The sequence below is a fragment of the Geotrypetes seraphini genome, chromosome 2 (assembly GCF_902459505.1).
Source record: "Geotrypetes seraphini chromosome 2, aGeoSer1.1, whole genome shotgun sequence".
Classification (NCBI taxonomy): Eukaryota; Metazoa; Chordata; class Amphibia; order Gymnophiona; family Dermophiidae; genus Geotrypetes; species Geotrypetes seraphini.
Genome location: NC_047085.1, coordinates 170633190 through 170654204, shown reverse-complemented (window position 1 = coordinate 170654204; position 21015 = coordinate 170633190).

Genomic DNA, 21015 nt, shown 5'->3' with positions numbered 1-21015 from the left:
CTCACTACCGGGGGTGATATGTTCTGGGGGTCTCGCGGCCCACCTGCACACGTGGGCGGAGCTACAAACAGAAAATCAGATTTCACCCATTCAAGTCAATGGAAAAAATGTAAAAAGCTGTGGGACCGATTTGAACGAAACTTGGTATGCAGATCCCTCACTACCTGGGGTGATATGTTCTGGGGGTCTCGCAGCCCACCTGCACACGTGGGCGGAGCTACAAACAGAAAATCACATTTCACCCATTCATGTCAATGGAAAAAATGTAAAAAGATGCCATTCTCACATTAATTCAAAAACGGCTTGACCGATTTGAACGAAACTTGGTATGCAGATCCCTCACTACCTGGGGTGATATGTTCTGGGGGTCTTCCGGCCCACCTGCACACGTGGGCGGAGCTACAAACAGAAAATCAGATTTCACCCATTCAAGTCAATGGAAAAAATGTAAAAAGCTGTGGGACCGATTTGAACGAAAATTGGTATGCAGATCCCTCATTACCGGGGGTAATATGTTCTTGGGGTCTCGCGGCCCACCTGCACACGTGGGCGGAGCTACAAACATAAAATCAGATTTCAGCCATTCAAGTCAATGGAAAAAATGTAAAAAGCTGTGGGACCGATTTGAACGAAACTTGGTATGCAGATCCCTCACTACCTGGGGTGATATGTTCTGGGGGTCTCGAGGCCCACCTGCACACGTGGGAAGGGTAGGTTCACCCAATAATGTACATGTTCTTGCTCCTGGAGGTGAAACTAAAAATGTTGTTTATAATCAAGTTTTGTGTTAATTGTATTGTATTCATTTTGTCAAATATTTCACATTATAATTTGAATATTGTACTTTTTATAAAGTAAAAAAATATTTACATTCACCACTATAAAGTATCTTTATTTGAATCCATTTACAGTGTTATTGCTATAATTAAATACCCGTGCAACGCCGGGCCATCAGCTAGTAAGCCTATAAGATGCTGGCCTACATTTAAGGCGTCTGTAGAAAACTATAGATACAATTCTGGAAATGGCGCCTACCAGTGATTGACATGTGGTAGGTGCCCATTTTGCAGGCGACTACCATGGCAGGTGTCATTTCCAGAATCAGGCCCTTAAAGTGTAGGTGTCACTTGAAGAATTCCCACCCTTAACTCAAAAACACGTCCATAAATCTGCCCCATCCATGACCACTTTTACTGTAGGTGCTTTCAGATAGGTGCCTAGTTTTTTTTATAGAATCATGTTTTTTTTAGTTAGGTGCCTAAGTTGCAATTAAGCCCAATTAAAGCCAATTATGAAGTATTGAGTGTCAATATCAGCACTGATTAAGCCCTATAGAATAGCACTATAGAAATAAGTACCGTTTTAGTAGCTGAAATGAAAATCATTAAACTATTTTAAAATCACATTGTAAATACTTATATGAATCAATTGTACAAGTAATAGAATGTATTTTATGAAAAATATAAACATTTGCACTTAAACTAATATTTAAAGAATCTTTTCTCTCTCTATATATATATATATAATTTTCTGTGTGTCAGTCACTCAAAAAAGATCATGTGCTGACTTTAAGGTGGATTTATTGGTTTCATTTTTCTTGGGGTCTGTTCTCAGTAAATTACTAAAAAATGTTCCTTAGAAACCTTAATTGAACATCAGGTACAATAAAAGATTTTCCTGTGGGAAAGATAAATACTGTAATGCTCAACATTGCCCAGCCTCTGTAGGGGCATTTCTATAAGTGAGCACTTTCTTTTAGGCACACTGATGCTGCAGAGTGATGGGCCATTCTATGACAGCATCTTGTTGCCCAGATTTCATTATGACATATTAGTTTAACTATAGATTTGAAAAAATTCTAGCAGAACATAATGGCGTTACTCAGAAATTTAAAGAAATCTGAGGTCCATTAGATGATTTTGTAACACACGTTCAAGGTAACTGAAGTTGTTATAAATTAATCTATTTTACCAGATCTGATATCACAAGCTAAATACACTTCCAGTAAAGGGAGGGAGGGCGGGGGGGGGGGAGGGATTATAAGATAGAGGGTTTATTCTAATATATATTTGTTATATATAAGTGCTTTTATGAGATGGTTGAAGCACTGATCAAGGATAGCATAGTCCGGCACTTAGATATACATGAATTGCTGAAACCCAGTCAACATGGGTTCAGGAAAGGGAAATCATGTTTAACGAATTTGCTTCAATTTTTTGAGACCGTGAACAAGCAAATTGATAGTGGAATGCCGGTGGACATAATATATTTGGACTTCCAGAAGGCATTCGACAAAGTTCCGCATGAAAGACTTCTCAGGAAACTACAATGCCATGGAATAGAGGGAGATATACACAGGTGGATAGGCAAATGGCTGGAAAACAGGAAGCAGAGAGTGGGCATAAATGGGAAGTTCTCAGACTGGGAGAAAGTGACTAGTGGTGTGCCCCAGGGCTCGGTACTTGGGCCGATCCTATTTAACATTTATATCAATGACCTTGAAGACGGAATATCCAGTGAGATCATTAAGTTTGCAGACGACACAAAGCTATGCCGGACAATCAGAACGCAGAAAGATAGCGAAGAACTCCAGAGCGACTTGTATCAGTTAGAGAAATGGGCAGAGCAATGGCAGATGAAGTTCAACGTGGAGAAATGCAAAGTAATGCATTTAGGCAGTAAGAATAAGGAACACGAGTATAGAATGTCAGGAGCAACTCTGGGTAAGAGCGAACAAGAAAGGGACCTGGGTGTACTGATAGATAGGACCCTGAAGCCGTCGGCACAATGCGCGGCAGCGGCAAAGAAAGCGAACAGAATGTTAGGAATGATAAAGAAAGGAATCATGAGCAGATCGGAGAAAGTCATAATGCCGCTTTATAGAGCAATGGTCAGACCACACTTGGAATACTGTGTCCAACATTGGTCTCCCAAACTAAAGAGGGATATAAAACTGCTGGAGAGGGTGCAGAGACGAGCAACGAAGCTAATAAGAGGTATGGAGAACTTGGAATATGAGGAACGACTCAAGAAACTAGGACTGTTCTCCCTTGAGAAGAGGAGGCTGCGAGGGGACATAAGTACATAAGTACATAAGTAGTCGCCTCCGCCGGGGCAGACCAGAGGTCCATCCAGCCCAGCGGTCCGCTCACGCGGCGGCCCATCAGGCATATTGCCTGGTCAGCGGTCCCTGACTAATTTTATTGCCTACCTCTACAGTTATCTCTAAACCTTCCACTGCTCTTATCTGTACCCCTCAATCCCTTTGTCTTCCAGGAACCTATCCAGGTCATCCTTGAAACCCTGTACTGTGCTATTTCTTATCACGGCCTCCGGAAGGGTGTTCCATGTGTCCACCACCCTCTGTGTGAAAAAGTACTTCCTTGCGACATGATAGAGACGTTCAAAATACTGAAAGACATCGATAAAATAGAGCAGAAAAACAAATTATTTACACTGTCCAACGTGACACGGACAAGAGGACATGGTTTAAAGCTAAGGGGGGACAAGTCCAGGACAAATGTCAAGAGGTTCTGCTTTACGCAGCGAGTGGTGAACGCCTGGAATGCTCTTCCACAGGAGGTTATTAAGGAATCCACTGTGCTAGGATTCAAAGGCAAATTAGATGCACATCTCCTTATGAGAGGCATAGAGGGATATGGGTGGTAAAACTACATCAGGTGTATACCTGACTGGGCCCCCGCGTGTGCGGATCGCCGGACTCGATGGACCATGGGTCTGATCCGGAGATGGCAGTTCTTATGTTCTTATGTTCTTATGTATTTGATTGCACTGTCTGTATGTTTTTCAAAAACAATAAATAAAATTTTTTTTAAAAAAGAATTGTTCAGAATTTTTCTAGCATGGCACATGGCACGGCTGGAGAGCAGGCATGGAAACATTAGCAAACTAGCACATTACACTTATTGTGTGTTAAGGAGGGAATGCAATAAATGGCCCTGAAATGTAGGTGCTGAAAAAATGAATCACTAAACTCTATTCTGTAAACGTCATGCCCCTTATATAGAATATATAAGCAGATCCCATGCCTAACCTTTGGGCGCCAGACTTATCCCTGCCAAAACCTGGTATAAATGCTGGCACCCAAGTTAGACATAGTTAGGCAATATTCTGTAATCCCACAAGCAACTTTTTAGAATGTCATGCTATGGAAGTTAGACAGCATGCCTTAAAGAATAGCACATCCAGATGCCCACACAAATTTTTAAAAATGCTAATTAACATAAATAATTATTTGATAGCACCCAATTATTGATGGCTGAGAACTCATTACCCAATTTATTTGTGCGTGTATCTCAGAAACATGCCCAAAGCTGGGCATGCAACTTTGGGTGCCATATATAGAATCCAGGAAGTAACTGAGTAATGCAGAGTTAAGTGGTCCTTTGTTAATTCTCGGCAGATACTATGCACTGAGAACAATAATGCATGATTTGCAATTAAAAAATTACTGGAAAAACCCTTTCTTGATGAAGCATTAGCTTTAGACTTGCCACATGTTAAATTCTTGTGTTATAATGTGTTAAGCCCATTTCTTAATTTCCTTTAAAAGGGCCCCTAAGAGCATAAACCATCTTCAGTGAGGTACAATAACTGGCTTAAGACTGAACCACATCAGTGCTGCATAACTGATTCACCTAATAAGGTAGAGGACAAATCAGACCAGTGATTCACCTAATAAGGTAGAGGACAAATCAGAATAGTAAGGGGAGTGCGGGGAACGCGGTCCACCCTGGGCATGGTATTCCTAAGGGTGCAGCGACACTCTTCCTCCTTGCCTGTCTGCCTGCTCACTCGCCTGTCCACTCGCTCACTCACCCGTCTGCTTGTTCGCTTCCCACTCACCTCCTTGCCGTGCACGCCCCCTTGCCATTCCTCACACTTTTTGGGAGCTCTCTCCGACATCATTTCCAGGACTAACATCTAGGAAGTGATGTCAAAGGGGAATCAACACCAAAGTGGGCAGAATGCTGCTCACGCCGGAGAAGTTTAAAAAGTACGGGGAGAGGGAAGGGGGCGCACATATGGCGGGGGGGGGGCGCCACTGCCCTGGATGCCGCTCACCCTTACTACACCACTGAATCAGGCAACATTTGCAGGAAGAAAATCTTCAGGACTATATTTGCAATATTTTTCCAAGAAGGAAATCTCATAGCTGATAAAAAATGAAATAAAATGGAGGGGTAGAGATATCAATCAGAAATTACTTCAGGCAGAACAAAGAACTATCTTTGAATTCAGTTCAGTAACCCCTGAAGGCCTTAATCTAGAAGTGAACTTTATTCCTTTTTTATAGTTGTACATTATTTACATCAATACGATTACTGGGCTATAGCTCTATTCAGTCTACTTGGATTTGTCTTATCATATGTCACATCATCTTTTAAATAATTTTTTGCAAGTACTATGAAATGGACATACTATTACTTTCAAATGCAAGACAAGAATGACGGCAACAGCATGCATTTATATCTATTTGTCAGTTTTGTATACTACCTGAATATGTGTCATATACTTTTTATGTCATGCACATATTCATGTTTAACTTCCAAGGCATTTGATCACTGCTAAGGTATATTCATGTACAAGTCCTTATATGTAATCCACCCATGGATTTTTTTATTTTTTTACTGAATGTGTACACTGCATGGTTCCTCCATTTTTGTAGCACGTACATATTCCATTGCTTTGTTAAATACCACGTATATAAGACCACCATAACATAATTCAGATGCTAACCATCAGCACTGTATCCTCTTATGCAAGCACCAGCTTTTAGTGTATCACATCACTTAGAATCTCACTTTGATTTTATTGGTTATGATTTATTAGTACCTTTCACACATTTTTACGTCAATTATATATTCCTCAATTTTATTGCAGATCCATCACTAGCACACCACACAGAATCACACTTTAATTTAATTTTGTTTTCTCATATATCATTATACATAACATTATTTCTTTTATCTTATTAAATTCTAATGTCCATTTGTCATAGCTCACATTTTTCATCCAATCAGTTTGGTCTGTTTTCTACAATCTATGGGGCTGATTCTATAAAGGACGCCTGGGCTCAGCAGCCACCTAAGCAACTTTTGAGAATCGCACATGGGCGTCTTATACAAAATTGCATCTGTGCTAATGGACAGACACCTAACCCCAACTAATCCTGCCTAACCACCCCGATTCTCGCTTGCACTGATTAGAGAACCCTAGGGAGACACCTAGGGCTGCTTCAGCTCGCCTAAGGCCACGTCCGGGCGAAACCATGCCCACGCCCAGCCTTGGGAGAGTTTAAGCGTCCTTAGGCACCTCCCTGACCCATGACAGATGTATACAGTGTAGGTGGCCTGCCTCAGGTTGCTTTTTTTTTAGAAAACATATGTCCCGATCGGTTGGTTAGACAGAGGTAGGACGTCTACCGCCACCTACAATCGGGATACCATTTATAGACTATGCCCCTATATGTCTAATCTCCTAAATCCACATGTTCATTTTATCTCATTTAGGTTCAAGGTCATGACAGAATGTTTCCTTTGCCAATTTTTCATTCAATTAGTTTGGTCTGGCTTTCTTCCATAGTCCGTATTTTTTATTTTTATTATCCATATGCTACATCTTTATAATCCATATGTTTAATTCTAAGCCGTTTAGCTCAAGGGTAGTCAATGATGTTTCCTTTTCCAATTTTTCAGAGAAACGTTGCATAAGCTCATGGCATGGCTCAGACGTTTGTGTTTTACCTACTGTGATGTAGTACTAATACCCATACCTACTTGTTCTTCAACAGCATCTTATTACTATATATGTCATAGTTTTTATAATCCTTCCTCCTTGTAGTTTATATATTATGATACTTTCTGATTTGCACTGCTTCCTTAGCTCGTGCCTTTTTTTTCCATCTGGTTGCATTAATATGACATCACTTTGAAGCGCCCATAAAATTCACAGTTTCCCGCAGCGTCCTTTATTACCAGTTCGGCAGCACATTGTTTCCAAAGCACAGCACAGGACCTGGCAAGTCTGCAATTTATTTATCTCAATTTTGGTCTAAAAAAGTTACATAACAGTACTAATATGCCTTCAGAATATATTTTTAGAGTTGGTTTTTCTCGCTCTTTTGCCCTTCAATTACACATAGAACGGTGAACCAGGAAAGTCATGCAGATCATATTGAAACACACAAGCGCTTTCTCCTTTCTTTTTTATAATCATTTATTTCTCCAAAGCACCGGTACGGATGGGGACAGTTTATTTAAGTATCTTTTGATTCAGCTTCTTACTCTGATGCTGGCATTTCACCAAGCGTTATGGGAAGGGCATATTGCTCTTCTTTTTTTAAAAAAAGTTTTAATGACCACAACTTTTCATTTTTTTCACATAGACATTTAATATATACATGTAACGACGTGGTCTGGCAGTACTGTCCGGGGCAATTCTAAGAAATGTGGGATTAATGGGACGGTATTGTCCTGGTTCAAATCATTTTTGAATGGGAGGCAGCAAATAGTGTTGGTTAATGGAAATAAGTCACGTTGCAGAGAGGTTAAGTTAGGGATGCCCCAGGGGTCTACTTTGTCGGCTGCATTATTCAAACTGTACCTAGCACCGCTCTACAAATTGCTGTTAGACATTAGTGTATAAGGATCAGTCAGAGTTTCCACACTAATTCATTTTAATAGCCGTAGTTAATGACAAAAATGGCCTTCGCATGTGGGGAAAACCAGGGGGGATAATGGATCTGATAAATGACATTGGGAGTGGTGGTTCTTGAAGTTAACATTGTGGGAGTGGGGGGGATCTGGTGAATAATATTACAGGGACTTAGCAATCTGCAAGATGACATCATGGGTGTGGGAAAATTAGGAAGATGACAATGGGGATAGGGTAACAGGACATCAGAACAGAGAGTGGAATGGGTAGGAAAGTCTCCCATCATAGTAGCCTCATTGCAATTATAGTACAGTCTTGCCAGTATGTACTGTCTGCAGTTTTCTCTTTTGTTTTTTGCTTGCTGTTCTTGAATTGCAGACACCATTGGATTTCCTTGTTTGACAGTCTTGCCAGTAACATCCTCTTGAGATGGTGATTAGTGCAGCCATGCTATCTGAAGATGTGACAGCAGACAGAACTGAGACTTTTGCTAGCTGTCAGAGTCAGCCACAGCTCCCTTCTCACCAAAGATACTCCTGGTTCCATCTCCCATCTGTGTTAAGCAGCCAGCATGGCTTGGTCCCATACTACCGGTTTTAACATGCAGTGGATGTTAGCGCAGGACTGCACTAATGTCTAACATATGCTAAGGCCACACTGGTTGCTTAAAATCTTAGTAAAAAAGACACTCTTTGTTTTTTACTGACCTCACATAAATTAACAGGACATTAAGCCCCTCTATCTGATGAGGTAAGAAACAATGCCCACCTTATTCTTTGGAACTTGAAGAACCCATTTGCACCAGATCAACACAAAATACCATGCAAGAGAGTCAATTAAAGTCCTGATGTTAATGGAAAACCAATACAATTAAGAGAGCTTGATAGGCCAGCTCTGGCGAGTACAGCTGACCAAGTCAGTATTACAGCTGAACAAGTCAGTATTTTCCTATCATATTGTGTCTATCATGGAAGTGATATTGATAATTGTATTATGCATGATATAAGGAGGGCCCCTTAACCAATATGAACTAGATACAATTTTAATTAAGACCTTAAAATACACTAATATTCTAAAAAAAGATGTAACTGAATAATAGAAATGCTTCAGAGATTGTGACACAGCATAATATAGACAGCACAGCACACAGAGTACATATTTTTCTTAATAGAACAAAATATTTTGGTTTAATGTCTGGAATAAGATGCTGAAGCCGTAACATAGCTGTTCCCTGAAAATAAGCTAAGAGTCAGAACACATTTGTCACTTGTAGAGTTAAGGAAAATCATGTGCCTGTAACCACATGATTGTAGCCCACAGAAGTATATTGTCTAGCAAATGTTGAAGTTTTTGTAAACTAGATGTTTGCAATAGAATAGAGCATGTCTACAAGGTCAGCAAGTCCTCGGTGAGCATGTTGTTCACTTCCTTCTATTGCTGACAGAGGTGAAACTAATAGCATGTGATGAGTTAAGTCATTACTTGTTGCTAAAAAAAGTACTACTGAAGTATGATTAACCGGAAACCATGTGATTGAATAGAACCAATAGAATATTGCTGAAGTATGCAATTTGTAAATGGATTGTAATTGGAAGATGTACCAACTACGTATGTTTAATAAAGAATTAATTGATGATATCATTATCCCAATAAAATGGCCTGTCACTTGTAATTTGGAGAGACTTTTGGCTTTCATCTTACCATTTTAGTAAGCTGTCAAAAACTCCTCAAGGCCTTGAATATTAACCACACTTTTGTGTTAGATTTCTTCCTTGATCTCCTCTGAGATAGAAATAAAGAGCTGGGGGTATGTAGTTTATCAAGCAATTGTTATATACAGACTTTGAAGAATTATAAAGAATTAAAAAGTGCAGAGATTATTTCTGTTTTTGATTTGGTATGTAGTTTATCCACATAGTTATTTTGTCCAAACAGAAGCATGTTTATGTGTCTTTTACGTTATCTTAGAAAACCGTTCCTTCAAATCTTAATAAGCACAGGTAGCCACTGAAACCCATAGCGTATTATATTTGAACACTGAGGAATCAAATAAAGAAACAAGGACATATGCAAGCTTGATTTCACATTGTCTGGAATACGTAGCATTCTTCTTACTAAAACAAAGTAATCAGAATTTACCTTTATAGCAATAGCATGCTTCCATTCCCTGGAAATTTCTGAAGATACCATAGTCTGTTCAGATGCAAAACAGTCACTGTGGTCTTTGTTTCAAAATTAATTAAAATAAGAACCACTGTTTATCATACCCACTCATCCCAACCCTCCATTTTCTAAGCCAATTGAATTGTATACTTCAATAGTCGAAAGTCTGGTGAGCAGCAAAAGATAATGAAGAAAAAAGATTTTGTCTGCTTCTTCTGAGGCTATGATTGACACTACAGACAACCTTTGCAGACAGGTGCCTTTCAAATGATGACTATCCCCTTTGATTAATTGATTGATATGAGTGCCAACTGACAGGAAGACTTTATAACATTTTCCCTTTTATACTCTCTGTTCACCTGGGTTTACCAAAATTCATATTATAAAGTTTTGAAAATCTCTTTTCATAGACCAACACAAGGATACAGTTATACACTGTACGCATATTTAGTGAATGCCACTCCCCCACCCATGCCCCTCCCATGGCCAGACTCCTTTTCAGTTGCATGCTGAAAAATATATGAGCTCACAATATATGCTTATAATGTCTTCGGCATTTGATTACAATGACCTCAGCGCCACCACTCACTGCCTAATTGTTTATGAAAGCGGATAGAATTATGTGGATATTTCCTCACTGGTCATGAAATTATTTAATGATTAACTTTATGTTGTTTATGCCGTGTTTCCCCCCAAAATAAGACATACCCCGAAAATAAGTCCTTGCATTATTTTTGGGGTAGGTCTTAATATAAGCCCTACCCTCCAAAATAAGCCCTAGTCGCCGGCAGCAGCAGTAGCGGTTCCCCCCCCCCCATCTCTCCCTCCCATCCGAACCGCAAAATCAAAATAAATACCTTATAACAATCTGGCAGCGTCGACAGCAATCTAGACAGGCTGCTTCATGGCCTTCTATCTTCCCGGCGTTACTCTGCCACATTGCTGATGACGTCGTCAGCAACGCAGCAGAGGAATGCACGGGTGATAAAAGGCCAAGAAGCAGCCTGTCTAGATTGCTGTCGACGCTGCCAGATTGTTATAAGGTATTTATTTTGGTCTCGCAGTTCGGAAGGGAGGGAGAGATTGGTCGGCAGGAGGGTAGTACGCGTGTGGCGGGTGGGGGGTGGATAGAAAGATGCTACATGGGGGGATGGGAGGAAGGGAGGGATAGTTGCTGCAAGGGTTCTGCTACACAAGGGATGGGAGGGAGGGAGAGAAGCTGAAAGGGTTCTGTTGCACAAGGGATAGGAGGGAGGGATAGAAGCTGAAAGGGTTCTGCTGCACAAAGGATGGGATGGAGGGATAGAAAGATACTGCACAAGGGGATGAGAGACAGGGAAGGAAAGATGTACATGTGGGGGAGAGAAAGGAAATATAAAGAATTGGGGTGGAGGAGAAAAAGGGAGAGGTGATCATTGTTCATGAAAAAAATAAGACATCCCCGAAAATAAGACACTGTCTTATATTAATTTTGGGCTTAAAAAAGGCACTAGGTCTTATTTTCGGGGAAACACGTTAGTTGTCTTGAAATTAACATAAAGTGAGCATATTTTGTGCGAACTTGGGTGAATTGAAAGACTGATGACTTATGAGTGAGTTACCCAAATATACATATGTTCATAAGATAGTTGGTATTAACTAGTGGAAAAATTTATGGGCTCCTTTAACAAAGGTGCGCTAGCGTTTTTAGCACACGCACTGGATTAGCGCGCACTATAGCACGCACTACCCGAAAAACTACTGCCTGCTCAAGAGGAGGCGGTAGCGGCTAGCGGGCGAGGCATTTTAGCACACGCTTTTCCATGCGTTAAGGCCCTAACGCACCTTTGTGAAAGGAGCCCTATGTGTACATCTTTATAGAAGTAGCTACCAAGATGTATGCATATTCAAATAGTTACCAATTAGCACCAATAATTTATTTTATTTTATTTTTTTAATTTAAAAATGTTTTATTAGCACCCAAATAGGCTATTTATTTATTTAAAAGATTTCTAACCCACTTAAACCTATGCAGTTTACAAAATACAAACATAATTATTATAACATACAAAACTTACAAATAAAGCAAACATCTAAAATGTGCATAATTAGTATCCCTGCCTACTCCAATTAAAAGCCTCCATAAACAAAGTTGTTTTCAAAACCTTTTTTAAATTTCTGGTTATCAGAAAGCAACCTCAATGGTCCTGTCAAATTATTCCATTATTGTGTACCTGCAACCAAAATTACAGATGCTCTTGTGTTTGCATAATGTACATGTGTAATGTACCATATCTATTGACAAAAGGAAAGGGAATGGGGACTTGTATACTACTTTGACATTCAAAGTGCTGGGCACTAGTGCTGCCCAATTTGCGATTCAAATCAATTCACCGATTCACTTTGGGTGAATCGATTCAAATCGATTTGTTTTGGGAAAAACTGAACTTACCGATTCATCGATCTCCTTGCTAGAGACCCACTCGGGCTTTTCCTTTGCCACCGGAGTCCTTCCATCTAATGCAACTCCCCATCTAATGTAACTTCCCATGGAGTCCTTCCATCTAATGTAACTCCCCATCTAATGTAACCTGATTCACTTCAGGTTACATTAGATTCACTTTTTTGTAGTGGGCTACGGGCTCCCTATCACCCAATGTATCACTTTCTTCCATTACTAGGATGGCTTCAAAGGGTTATGCCTGATCTCTCCCCTCCTTCCGAGGTAATCTCAAGCTACCAGGATATGTTTGGGAGGGATGAACACCAGCCTCCCTATATCCCTTGATTTCTTCTCTATAGCTCAGTGTATCGCAAACAGATTCCAAGTGTGCCCTGATGAGACGCTGGTAAGGAGGAGAAGCTTCGGTGTGGGCTGACTGCTTATAGGACGTGCCTCTTGCATCAAGAGGCACATCTTGTAGGCAATCAGCCGGCGTTGATGACTCTCCTCCTCACCGGTGTCTCTCCTCCTCTTCCTGCACCTCCCCTCCTCCAGGATCCCCCACCGAAGGATTACTGCCAGATGTACCTCCGCGCATGCGCTGACATCGACATGATGACATCACGCATACGAGTGACATCATCATGTCGACATCTGCGCACTTTTAGGTGCCTTCCAGCCGAAAAGTTTGTGGGACACTACTATAGCTTCTTTGAGTGAGTCTGAGCTCCCTATCACCCGTCTGTTGCTCCTGTCTCTTGCCATGTATTTGCGAATGTTGCTGTGTTCTCTGTCCTGCAAGTGTAAAAACATGCAAACAGAAGGGCAGACAGATCAAGAGAATCACCCTCCACAACAAGAATTCTTACTTGAATAAAACATATTTTTTAAAGAAAGAACAACCTCCTGCAAATAGACAAGTTTGTATTAATAAGAACTGTTCATGGCAGACTGGTGATGATCAAGGGTAAATAATCATGCTGTAGTTTGAATAGCTGACAGCTGGCAAATTTACCTGGGGAATTTAAGCTCAGGGAAACTCTCAGACTGGTTGAGATAAATGATCTTTATATGCTAATATTTACCATATAAGTATACCCCTAAGAACTCCAAATACTATTAACAATAAGAAAATGCTGTCAAATAGAAGGCAAAAGAATATCATTCTAGTCCCATAAAAAAATAATGCTATTATTACTAGTAGAAAGAGCATTGTATTGCAACTGCTAGAGAATGAAAACATTTGTTCTGAGGATAAGTTTGAGGAATGGGCAGATTTTAGCTATGGAATTATGTAAGAGTCCTCTTTCTTCCTCTGTTTCCATACATATTCTCATTCATTTTCCTTCAGAACTCAAGTGAATCTTACATCATCTCTGTTTCTGGGGTGCACATTTATTTCAAAGCATAGTGAAAAAATAAAAACAGCGAAACAGGCCATTTATTAAAGTGAAATAGAATGAGGACATTAAAAAAGTATTTATTTCAATTATATGTTGTTTTGTTGCCACTGAAGAAAGAGGCATGGGCCAGCCGCAGTTTTCTCCTGAATGAATTGTGAATGGTGTGTTGAGGGTGTGGGGGCAGCCGGGTTGGGGGAAGTTTTTTGGGGGAGCAGGATGCTGGTGGGTGACTCGGGGGTGGAGTGAGATTCTGGGTTATGGTCATCGTGTGGTTTGTTTCTCTGTGGACCTGTAGGATGGGATATGTTTTAGATTTTCTTATTCATGTGGGGGGTGGGAGGGCTGCTTTTGAGGATGGGTGTGTAGGGTTGTACTGGTGGTTGGGGAGGGGGGTTGGTTCTTGGTCCTGTTCTTAAGGTAGAGCTTGGGAATTATCAGACACAGATTCCCAGTTCGGTTTGGGTTTGTTGGGCTTGAGGGTACTGGGCTAGTCCTCCCAGTTCAGAAGTAGCTGGTGGAAGGGGGGGGAGGGTATGGGGATTGTTTGGTGATGTACTTGTACTTCTGTTCTGCTTTTGATATAACATCAATAAAATTGTTTCAACACTAAAAATGGAAGCACCTCATGTTTACTGCTCTCTTTTGGGTGTGATTTTGGGGTACTTGATTTTGGGCTACTAAGCTATGCTAAAAAGTGGATTGTGCTTTGATTAGTGTGTGGGTTTCTTTTATGCTGAAGCCATTTTTAGTGCGATTGAGAAAGGCCACATTTTCAATTTCTTGAATTGATGGCCATGCGCTAATTTCCCAATTAGAGTGTGGCCATTATCAGGGGAGCACTTAAGCACCACCTATTTTCTAGGTGATCAGGGCTCCCATGCTAGCCCCGCACTAACCAGTTCACATGTGGTGATGTAGTTGCACTAACCAATTAGCTCTGGGCATGTCTACTCTCTACTCCCAATCATAGGGTTACCAGATTTTACTATTTTAAAATCTGGACCCATGGCCCCAACCCCAGGCCTGCCAAGTACCACCCCCAGCCTCGCCCCTCAACCTGTTCTCATGCTCTGAGCCACGTCAGGAGGGCATCTGCGCATGCGCAGGTGTGGCGCAATGATATCGCACGCCTGCGTGGGACAGCACCGCATTGCATCTCCGCATGCGCAGATACCCTCCCGACACGGTCCCAAGTTGGAAGCATTTCAAAACCCGGACAAGGTGCCGGGTTTTGAAAAGTCGTCCGGGTAAATCTGGACGTCTGGTAACCCTACCCAAACATGTCTCCAACTGTTTTTTCTTTTTTTAATTCTTTATTCATTTTTTAATCTTACAAGTGTACAAATAATAAAACATTTAAAATTAAATACATCACATGAATTTTTTTCTAGTTTAACATCAAATAAATAAATTTATTCCTTTCCCACCCACCCTTTCCTTTAGCATTCAATCAAAAATATACAAATATAAATATTCTTTACTATTGATTAAACACTTAAAGTATTTTTTTTTTTGCAACATGGAGAGCGTGCATAGATCCAAAACCAACCACAGGATGTCTGAGCACACTCTGCTGTAGTCAGTGGCATAGCAAGGGGGAGGGGCAAGAGGAGGCAGTCTGCCCTGGGCGTCATCTTGCTCGGGGTGCCGACACCCCACCTCCACTTCACCCCCTCCCTTCCTACTCCTCCCCCTGCCGTGCATACCCCTTTCTTTCCCCCGTACCTTTTTTAACCTCGGCACAGGTAGCCACCAACTTGCTGCCCGTGTTGGCTTTGGTGCTCTCTCTGACATCACTTCTGGGACCCGTGCCTAGCATGTGACATCAGAGAGACACCAAAGCCGACGTGGACAATAAGTTGGTGGCTGCCAAAGTTTATTTATTTGTACTATTTATATACCACTTATAGTCTAGGTGGCTTACATTTAGGTGCTCAAGCATTTTCCCTCTATGTCCTGGCAGGCTCTCACTCTATCTAATGTACCTGGGGCAATGGGGGATTAAGTGACTTGCCCAGGGTCACAAGGAGCAGCATGGGATTTGAGCCCACAACCTCAGGGTGCTGAGGCTGTAGCTCTAACCACTGTGTTATAAAGGTACGGGGAAGGGGGCGCACGCACACGTGGCAGGGGGGGACTGGGAAGAGGGTGGGGAGGGGCCACCACCGCTCTGGTCGCTGTTCACCCTCGCTACGCCATTGGCTGTAGTACATTTTAACTTGCAGTAAGAATGTGCTAGTGCTTACTGCAGCTTAGTAAAAGGGCCCTTATAGGATTACGGGGGTGATAAATGTTTTTTTTTATTATTATTATTATTATATGAGCCATAGGAGCTATTTAACTATAGTATGGAATGTTTTTTGCACTTACCAAAACCAAAGAAAACTGCAGACAAATGTACAAAAATGCAGGCTTAATTTATTGTACACAAGCTATGATCATTGATTACCCTTTACATTTAAGAATTCTTTTCAGAACTTTTGTCATGTCTTATTTTCAGCTCCATTCACCATATGTGTCTAGACTAGATACACAAACATATATATATACACACTTCTTAGAATCATGTCCTAATGTTGTTCTTATGTTTTTGAATTGCCAAAATGTTTCACGTTCTTAGGATTTTTAATTTTTGTCTCAAAAATGAGGTTTTTTTAACCTAGTTTTAACTTTACAGTCTGTCTTGCGGTTTCAATTGATACCTTATCCACCTGGGTAGGTTTTTATTATTATTTTTATTTATATTATTTCCTCTTCTTTTTGATTTGTATATATCTGTATTCCAGCATGTCTTTTCAGCAGCTTGATCACAGTGTTTTAACATGTTGATGGTTGCCACGGAAATTTCTGCATGACACCATATTTTATTCTTAATGTCACTCAAACCACCTGTGATATTTATATATTTTTTCATAAGTTTTGTATATACTTTTTATCATTTTTATTATTATATACAATTGAGATGTTTTATTCCTACTTATTAGGACCCCTGATGAAGGCGTGTTCACCGAAACATGGACCGTGTCGGGTTCTTTGGTTTAGTTAAGGTGGTAACATTAACCGCATTCATAGCTTGTGTACAATAAATTAAGCCTGTATTTTTGTACATTTGTCTGCAGTTTTCTTTGGTTTGGTTTTGCGCTTTCTTTCACTGCAGATATTGTTAGGTTCTTGTCCTTTGTTGTTTGTTTTGCACTTACCAAACATTAAGAATACATGTGAAATAAATGCAAAGGATGTACAGTAAATGCAAGGAGAGTAACCAGGATCTGCTTTGCACATAAAACAAATTAAATAAATAAATTTACCGCACAGGGCAGACACTTAGGCCCTGATTCTACAAAGTGCGTCCCGATTTTAGGCAGCTGTAGGCGTCCTATAGCTGTCTAATCAGCCAATCGGCATGCACGTTAGAAAAAAAAATGCTCCCCAGGCAGGCCGCCTATATTGAAGGCGCCTCCGGGAGCCTAGGGAGGCCCACAAGACGCCTAAGCTCGCCTAAGGGCCATAGGCGGGCCTTAGGCGAACCTAGGTGGCCCTACGCGTCTCCCTAGTAGAGGAAGAGACGCTTAAAATGTAGGCCAGCAAAATGCTGGTCTACATTGTAAGTAGACATGGCCGCTATACTTATGGCAGCAAGGGATCTCCCTGCTGCAATAAGTATAGTGGCCGCGGCCGCCTGTCCCATCGCCGGCAGGAGGATGCCCAATCCTCCTGCCGGAACCCCCCTGGAGCCCCCCTCACCCCCAAACTGGTAATCGCCGGCAGGAGGATGCCCAATCATCCTGCCGGAACCCCCCTGGAACCCCCCTCCCCCCAAACTGGTAATCACCGGCAGGAGGATGCCAAATCCTCCTGCCGGAAAGCCCGACGACCTCCCCCAAACTAACCTCCCTCCCCCAACTAACCTTTAAATGTTGGTCGGCTGGATGGGTCTTGCTGCCGTCCAGCCGACAGGCCCGCCTCGTGGAAATGAGATGGGCCCGTCCCTTCCCGGCCCATCTCTGCTAAATCTAAGGCCTGATTGGCCCAGGCTCTAGAAGCCTGGACCAATCAGGCCTTAGGCATAGCGGGCCACCCATCCCCACTAATCCTAAGGCCTGATTGGTCCAGGCACTGCTCCAATTGGTCCGGCACTGCTCCAATACTCATAGGAATTCTATGAACGGCAGAGAAGAGTCGGAGCATTTAGTGCTCTGGGCCGCAGTAGAAACCTCTACCGTGGCTTAGGTAAAGGGTGGGGTATGCTTGCTGAGTCTAAGAACATATTACATAAAAGCAAAACATTCTCCTTTATGACATCAGAAATCCTGGAATTTCCAGTGTTTGACTTCTATTTGGTTCCTCAGGGTAAATCAATCCCATTATAATTGCCTACAAATTACTACTTAATTTAATTGGCTTTGTGCTCTCTTAAGTGTTTCAAACTATGGATGGTGCCATAAAATTTAAAGTCATGAGAGAAGGAAGCAATAACTAATGCATATCTTGAGTTCCAGGGCAATCACGTTCGCTATGAGGTGCTGCAAAAGTAGTGGTTAATTGGATGTTGAAAATCCAGGAGAAATATTTAGGAAAGACTAAGGCCTCTTCTATCAAACTGCAGCAGTTTGTAGCACAGAGAGCCACGCTGAATGGCCGGCACTGCTCCTGACGCTCATAGGAACTCTATGAGCGTTGGGAGCAGCATGGGCCATTCAGCGTGGCTCACTGCACTACAAACTGCTAGCGCAGTTTGATAGAAGAGGCCCATAGAGTTCCTATGAGTGTCAGGAGCAGTGCGGGCCATTCAGCGCGGCTCTCTGCGCTTAAAATTGCTAGCGCAGTCAAAAGAAGGTTTATCTTTTATCAACATTTCAATCCACAGATGAGGCCAGCTTTTTCTGTGTCCCAGGTCGCACAATCAGAATTACCCTCCTTTCCCCACTCTGTCCTGTCCCTTAACTTTTGTAGTTGAGTGTGATTTAGTTGTGGACAATATAAGTTATTATGTATTCAATATGATGCTAAAAAATATTAAGGAGATCAAAACAGCCTATGATATGCTCAAATTAGTATAAGTCAATCAAATTTATAGCATATCTTGTTTTAAACTTTAATAAATCATAAATTCATTTATATTGTGAAAAGTGTTCAGTGTCTGATTGTTTCCTGCAAGCACGAGCCATTGGGGAAACAAAAGTCGGGACCATCATTTCAGTTTTCTTTCCAGTCTCTGGTGACAATTCTCAATACTGCTTTATAAGTGTAGTATCTATAACTTACTGCATAGTAAACAATTGATAGCAGTTTGAACATATTATGAGAATTGTCACCAGGGACTGGAAAGTAAAGTGAAATGATGGTCCCGACTTTGTTTCCCAACGGCTCGTGCTTGCAGGAAACAATCAGACACTGAACACTTTTCACAATATAAATGAATTTATAATTTATTAAAGTTTAAAACAAGATATGCTATAAATTTGATTAACTTATTTCAATATGATGCACCATTAAAAAAAAAAAAAATACTGATTTTGATGCATCCTAGTAAGAACCCACAGAAATATCTTTGATTAAAATATGTGATAAGAGGGACTAATTTAATAGGGCAATTACAAGTCCAAATGTCCAGCCAAAACATGTCAAACATTAGCCTCAATATGCTATAAATTTATATTTAAAAAATCATGATACAAATCACAGTCATAAAAATATATTCAAAATCAATCAATGTCCCCAATAATGCCATTTATGATATCAATAGAACCCCAAATAATAATACTTAGCTTTGCTTTTTATACTGTTCTGGTGGTCAGATAATGCGGCATAAGCTAGTTTAGGGATATGAGCCTTGAAAAAACCCGCTGGGTGAAACATGTCGGCACGAATGTCCCTACAAGTTCGACCACTTAACTAATATAAGCGAAGTATTTTTAAATATCATTAAATAATCCTCACTATGAAGTTTGAAAAATTAAGAAAGCTAATTTATTATGGCCCGGTGAAGATATGGTACGTGAAGCCGGATACAGTGAAAATACTTTGAGTATCACGGTGGTACCTCTGAGGGTCTGTTAACATTGATACACCTTATGATTATTTCGTTGATAAGTGAGAGTCTAAGGAAAAGGATATAGAGGACATATCCTTCTCCTATTCATACATGTTCAACTTTTCTCTCACAAAAGTTCACAGTACAAATAGATAGTGCAGTTTACAAAAAAAAAAAAAAAATCACCATTGCATTTTGACCTGATCTGCCACCAAGTTTTTGCTTCCTTCATAAGGGCTGCAGTGAAATGAATCATTTCAATTCATGAAACACTCCTTGCTAAGCTCTTCCAAAATTCAACAGCAACAAAAGGTGCTTACACTGCTCCATGGCTGAAACACTGTCCTCAAAGAGGCAATAATAAGATATCAGCAATGTCATGATGTCAACATTCAAAACAATCAAATAAAATGGCCAAAAATAACCATTGCAAAAGATAGTCATAAAATTCTAATTTAAGTGAATGCTGCTATGAATAAAACAATGATAATTATGCTTATCAAGAAAATATACATTATTAAACAATAGTATTCCACTCAATTTCATCATATAATTTGGTGCATTTAACAGATTGAAGTTTCCAAATCCAATATTGCTTAATTCCATGGTCTCCTCTGCTGAGAGATTCAGGGACATGATCAATGACAAACCCTGCTAATTGATGAAATTGATAGTTGTTCTCATGGCAGTGACTCACCATAGGAGTAGTTGGTACACAATTAGAAATATGATAGCATTTTGCATTTTGGCAGCTCTGGAAATATGACTTACATAAATATATTGACAAGGACAAATGATGATGTAAAGCACTTGAATAGAAGTTCGGGATGTACTGTATCATAATTTGTATAACTTCTTAGCATCAAGGTGACACCATTTGATTCAGGTAAGGGACTTGAGAACAAAAGTTACAATTACTACAGGGTTGCTGACTGTAGTCTTTTGTCTTTTGCCTAGTCTTCAGTCCTGGGTCCAGTCCTCAGAGGCACTGGGATTGTAGAACAGTAAGACAACAGACAGGTGTGGTTTGGAAAACGTTATATAGAATATTTATTATTTATTAATTAATTTGATTTTGTAGGCTGTCCCTTCAGAAGAGCTCAGAACGGTTTACATAATGTGTCCGGTGGAGACAAGACACAGTAAGATTGTAAATACAAGCTCGTGTGGTGGAGTGGTGGTATGAATACAGATTTTACAGTAAATAATAAAGGGAGGTAACACGTTGAAGAGAAGTATAACCTAGTAAAGCGTATAAGTAGGAGAGGCAACAAGGTTAGGGAAGAGAATAACAGTAGCTATACAGTTTTAGGGCT